The following is a 6,829-nucleotide window of genomic DNA, read 5'->3' on the forward strand; positions in this document are numbered from 1 at the left end:
CCTTGGATGACTGCGAAGTGTGAGCACGCAGTTCCCTCCTGTAAAGGTGGGTGGCGACTGTGCACAGCGAGGTTAAGTGGCCTGCCCCGGGTCAGATGGAGCGCCATTTAAAGGGAGGACGATTTGTGTGCCAACATTCCCGAATCACTCGCAGGTTCCCGCCGCCCTCGTACCCTCTGGGGACGTTTCCAAACCTTCCACTTGAGACTCACCCTGTGCACCCCAGGGCCTGCTAATCCCTTTGCCACAAACCAAAGTAGGGGGAGTGGGTGGGGTGTCTTGATACAGTCAAACAAATCTACCATTCTTCTGGAACATGGACCAAATGCAAGGATGGTGCTCTTTCCTCGAGATCTTTAAAGATCACCATCGCTACTGTTACGATTGCTTTCACTCCAGTATGTCACTGCTGGAAATTTGCTGGAATTTTCATATTTATACCTAACCCACGGAAAACATCTAAAAATGGTTCCACGTTTGTTAACTTAGCTGACACGTTTATCCAAAGCAACTCACAATGTTAAGCTGCTCAGAATTATTTACTAATTTATAGAGCTGGGTAATTTTTCTTCAAGCAATTTAGGGCAAGTACCTTGCACAAGGGTACTGCAGCTGGAGGTAACATTCAGACCTGGGATCTTTGAGTCCAAAGGCAGAGGCTCTAACCACTACACTGCCTCTAGTATGTATGTGTGTGTTACATTCTTCTGGTGTTCAGATGAGTGAGTGATTGCAGAGAATTTACTGTAGTGTGTTATGAATTCATAAGTCAGCAGAATCAAGGTGCCCGCTAAATATTATGTAACATGTTGTAAGTCATTTTGGTGAAAAGAGTCTGCTAAATTAATAAATGTGCTGTAAATGCATATAATGACATAATGAGCATCCTAATCACTGTTAATTACTAACAGTTAATTAAAAAAAAAGACAATTATGTTGCATTTTTTGCAACGCGGCTTAAAAATATACAATATGTGCTCCGAAAACTGTAAAATAAATGGGGCTAATTAGACTGTCTAAATTTTAAAGTAAAAGGTTTAGCTGTAAAAGGGGGCGCGGTGGCGCAGTGGGTTGACCGGGTCCTACTCTCCAGTGGGTTTGGGGTTCGAGTCCCGCTTGGGGTGCCTTGCGACGGACTGGCGTCCCGTCCTGGGTGTGTCCCCTCCCCCTCCGGCCTTACGCCCTGTGTTGCCGGGTAGGCTCCGGTTCCCCGTGACCCCGTATGGGACAAGCGGTTCAGAAAGTAGGTAGGTAGGTAGGTTTAGCTGTGAGTGTCACGTATGATTTCCCTGGTGCAAAGAAATATCCAGTCATGCTTTATAAACTCGAAGCCAAATACCGTAGGCTTGGCTCAGCTCAACTTGGCATTAGGCTCAGAAAAAAGGTACGTCATTAAATATCTATATCAATGGGTTATGTCAGAAGAATGCGACATGCCTATAAAAGCAATCCATCAAGAAAGAGAGCAATGCTTGAAGAAAAACCAGGAAAAGCATGCACCAGAAGTTAGCAGGCTGAAATCCCAAATGGGAGTCTACTGTTGCACCTTAGATTAAGCTGCTGCATCATCCTCGCGCATTGCTGAAATAGGTCTCTATTATTATTTTAAAATTAAATTTTGTGTCAATATCAATGCAGAAAAGAGTTTTGAACATCTAAGAAAAGCAGGGAAAGGGGGCTGACTGTGGCGCACACACTCTGTCTGCTGTGATCGGCCTTCTTTCCCCGGTTAAAGGAGGCGAGGTAGCACCAGAGTCTGGATCTGATGAATGAGCAAAGCCCCCCGTCCGAGGGGGGCACTGCTCTGCATCTCTGCGGATTGCTTTTTATTCAGCCTCAGGAAAAAGCTCGGTTGATTGATAAATCCTTCCCCGGCCAGCACCCCCCCCAGAGTCCGTGACCCGGGAGTCACAGCGTACAATACGCCGCACCTTAAGTTTCTAAATCTCCGTTTGAGAGACAGGATGGGCGAATTTGTGGCCATTATGGTCGCTTTGACGCGCATTTACCAGGGTTATTATAACGACCTGCAGGCCCAGCGGGTTACCAGCCGCTAACTGCGCTAAGTTTTTATTCCCCAATTGACCCTCCCCCCCATGCATCAACAGCCTGTGCAGCATCAAAACACTTCTCCAACCCCACATGATGCGTGCTTTATACTCCTGCTTTACACCACTGGCCAACGGAAGTGTCTCTCAATGCATCGCTCACCAATATCCTTAGCTCCTACCCTTTGTCCCCACCCCCGAAGCCCTCATTTATTATAAGGCCCTGTTTGTTGTCTTTTCTGGAACTCCACAATTCATTAAGAAAAGGAAAAGGGGAAAGGAGCGACCGGGAGAGGAGGGCAGCTTGGAGTGGGGGGAGGGGTGCGGGATGACTTTTAAACACATTTTCTTCTTTTTGGTGCAATTAAACAAAGTAGGCCTGTGATTAGCCCAGCGCGGGGGGAAAGAAAAAGACACCCTTGAATCCGAAAGGAATGGGGTACTGGGGGGAGGGGGGCAGCCCGACGGAGTATTATTGCCTGACAATGGTGGAGTTTATTGGTGAAACCTTCTTACCCTCCTGCACGGCACTCCATGGGAACTCCAGTCGGGCGGAAACTCCTCGCTTTTTCTCCAGCTCTTCCTAGCCTGTCTCCCGTGACGGTGGAGGCCCTTGAGCGGAGCGCAGGCGGCTAAAGCCACTGAAATCCCTCCTCGTAACTGAGACGTTTCAGATAATCTCCCAGAGTTTTTTCTTTTTTTTTTTTTTTTTTTTGCATGAGCTTGCGCTTGTCTGCTGTTGTTAGAATGCAGTTAATGATGAGCTTCCTCTGTTTTTTTTTTTTCCCGTGTCCCTTCTTCCCCTCCTCCTCCTCCTCCTCCTCCTCCTCTTCTCCTCTCTTTTGCTTTTCTTATTTGAAGCTAAGCGCCTGTTTAAGTGGAGGGCCTCCTCCCTCCAGCCCTTGGGAAATCTCTCAAGGGGGTTCGGCTTGGCTCTGTGTTCACGGCACATAATGAAAACAATTTTACGCTGCAGAGGGAAGTATCGGGCAATTACGGATGTGACAGCCACCTGCAGAAGCCCCCCTATCCCACCCCCTGCCAAGCAACAGATTCCCGCCCCCCCTACAGGCAGCTTCATGAATATTTGGTGGTGGGATGTTATTATGAATGGATGAGGCAGGTGATCTGGGGTGGGGCAGCAGGAGGGGAGGGGGGCGGGGTAATAAATCGCTCAGCTGGAGGTGGTGTTACAGCCCTGTCGCCCTGTGGCAGTCCTTACAGACACCCCGCTGGGAACGGTGACCCTGGAGCAGGGCGCGGGGCACTAAGAGTGGGGAGGGGGGTATGATGTGACAGGGACTCGCAAGGCACTGTCCCAAATCTCTTGTTGGCCAATTTTACACATGACGCCCGACCCAAAAGCCCGACTGGCGGGCCTGTCAATCCTCCGATTTTACTCGATATCGCCCCGTATTCAAAAAGAATTAAAAGAGTATTTCACTTACAAATGATTCTTCCCACCCCCTCTTGGGCTCCTGAAAACGCTCGGCCCTGTGTTTTGCTGAAGTATTGGTCTTTATTCATTCCAAACTTTAACTCCGATCAATTTCAAGATTCAATTTATCAGTGAAACATCAACTTTTCTATGAAGGTGGTTTTCTTAACTTATAACAACATGTCAGCACTTAAAATACATTAAATTAGGTTTAATTAAATTAAACGAACAAACAAAAAACAAACAAAATACAGAAATGACATTAATAATATTTAGAAGCAAAAACTTTTCAATGATAGTTGTTTCCAACAATAATGAATCATTATGTGCGTCAGGAAAAAGTTGCATATCACACTCCAGATGCTTCTAACTTCTTTAGCTTCTCACACAATGGATTGTGTTGCACTTGTGAGACTTGCAGCCTTAGGCTGGAGAACAAACTTCTAGACATCAGAAGAAAAAGAAAACAAACTCACAACCAGAACTGTAAAAAATATTTGACCTCAACAACTTTGCCTGAAACTGTTTTAATTACACACCCAAGGAAAAAATGCTTTAGAACCCCCTTTCAGTATAGAAGCAGTAATTTTATTGGAGCACTCTTCTATTTGACTTGGATAAATTGTTATCAATATTTCATAATTAAATTTCACATTGATTTCCGAAGAGATACAGAATACATAAAACTACTAATTCGTGAAGTGTGCCAGGAGAGTTATGTTTAAATGTAAGGTTCACATTTTTTAACATGAAACAAATTTAATTATAATACCATGACACTAATATGAAGGCAAAATTAATAAGGTTTAATTATCATTCATGAAAAATGAAAGCATGTTTTAATCTTTGAGTCTCTTGATAGTTTGAAGTTTTACAAAAAATGAAATAAAAATAAAGATTTCCCACTCTTGTGTAACCAAATCAGATAAATTTACTTTTAATGAGAAAATGAAGATGAAGCTTAAGAGTGATTTGTAAAATAATACAAATGATTCAGCTACAGAAAACAACTGAAACTGTTAATCAAATGCAAACAATAAATGGGATGAAATTCTTTTCTAAGAAACAAGTGGTCCACAGAAGGATGATAATAACAGTTATTATACTTGTTTGATTCCTGAAATGATTAGCAGGGATAACTGGTGTTTTTGGCTAAAAATCTGTTGCGATTCCCTTTTGACAAACCCTGTGGATGCTCCTTTGGGTCCAGGCTAGATCCTCCTGGGAAGATTGTGGTAAAATATCTTTCTTTATGGGTCTAAAGACCATGAGAATAAGATGCAGCTTTGTATAAACACCATGGGAATTCAGATGACTGTTTTTAATCAACAATATGTATTTTTTGTCATTATAAGAAATTATATTTGCTGTACTAATTCGAGTGAAATTTTGATATACAAGTATGACTTTGTTATTGTAACCAGAACTCCTTAAATTGTTACTTTCGAAGATGCTACAGTGTTTTCACTGTACTTGAGCATGATTCTGAGTTGCATCAGTCAACGTGGCTGCGTTTTTACTGAGAACTCCCTCTTCGGTGTTATATGGAAGGATCTTCCTGAGCCTTTTGTGGGACAGAAACACAACATGAACAAAGTGCTTAAAGCCCTTTGTTGGCTTTCTGGGCTCATGTTCAAGGGTTTTAATTCCATAGTGTAAAACTGGCTCATCCGGAGTTTGCTCATTACTCGGGCGCGCTGCCGTGCCCTCCATCTGAGGTGTGAGAAATGCTCACTGAATGGGACGCCTGTATCTGCTGATGGAATTCACGAGGTGAGAGGCTGCGGTCTTCCAGCCAAGAGGCGTCACGTCGCTCTGAAGAAAAAAAAATCCCAGCAAGCGGCAGGAGCAGACAAGGCTCAGATAGACAGAACCGATCCAGAGTCTGTTCAAAGCGAAACCACCAGTTACTCTGTGTTTAATGACTCCTCGGCCTATTAAGATAAAATCCCACTTCCACTCAGCTGCCCCCGGGCAAGTATGGAAAAAGTCAATTACCAAGGAAAAGCTTGGCGCTCTTCTTTAGAGAATCTTGATGTTTCCTTAATGGCTCCTGTAGGATGAGGAGACAGCAGTCTGATAAGTGGTTTTGTGGAACAACTGCCACACCATCACAGCTTATGGGACAAGCTGGGAGTCTATTAGAAGCAAGACTGAACACACACACACACACACACACAGACACAGACACACACAGACAAAGGTCTAACTGTAACTAGAGATCACATGTAACACTCATCAAATGCAACACAGGAGGGCTGTCGGTGAAAAATGGTTTCTGTGAAGTTAAGATTATTCCACAGCATTATCGACCATCAATCCAAGATGGCCGTGGAGACAAAATTCACTCCTGAGGCAAAATGAGCTGAGTATAATATAACAGATGAGGAGACCAAGGTTAAACAGCAACACATAAGTGAAAACAGCAAGTCTAAGCATGAAAAATATCAAAGGAGACACACAAGACAGAAAATTGAGAAGGTGGGAGATGAAAAGTAGTAAATGAATCTTCACGCAATATCTCGCAGAAGGATAAAAAGAGTGCTGGTCTTTATTTCTTGTAACACCTCGAGAAAAATGAGCATGGCCGGTATATTACTTAGTTCTGATAAAGGATGTACAAGAAAGACAATGGCTCTCAATATTGAATTTAATCAGCCACTCTAAGGTGATGTATTTCTCAAAATAATACAATTGATTAGTCAAGAATCTAAGCAGTGGAAGTAGAGGAAAAATTGCTTCCCCTCTCCTGATGGAAATGAAGCACGTGTAACGCGGTAAAGCGGCTCTGCTGTCAACCACTTCCCCACCAGAGCAAGCCCTCGTGAGACCTGGAGGCTCATTCTAAAGAGTCCTGGCCTTTTCCCTGCATGCTCTTCCCCAAAAACCGCCTGCGTCCTCATCCGTTTCAGGGTTGGTGATCGGTCAGCCTCACCTTGACGTACTTGTGCTTTCGGCAGCCGTGGAGCTGCTAAGGGGGGTGGTGTTTATGCTCCTAGGACACCACCGCAGTCTGAACATGTTGATCTATTTGAAAGGTGATGGCTTGGGGGGGACATTCCCTCCCTATTGCAAGGTATCCAGACCTGCAACGGGGGTCTTCAACTACACCTCTCCTGGGGTCCCTGTGATTCAAACCTCTGTAGAGGAATGTTGAACTCTGGATCCCAGGGGTCCATGTGCCCAGTTAGTTCAATGTATGCACTTAAGTATCGAGGTGAAAAAAGACATACATATATAATTAATATACTTCAATAGACTTGCTGAGTGAAAATCAACAAAAATTCACAATGACATTAAATGTAAAGGTCAGAATGAAAAAACAAAACTAAGGAAATACTTA

The sequence above is a fragment of the Scleropages formosus genome, chromosome 18 (assembly GCF_900964775.1).
Source record: "Scleropages formosus chromosome 18, fSclFor1.1, whole genome shotgun sequence".
In the NCBI taxonomy this organism is placed as follows: domain Eukaryota; kingdom Metazoa; phylum Chordata; class Actinopteri; order Osteoglossiformes; family Osteoglossidae; genus Scleropages; species Scleropages formosus.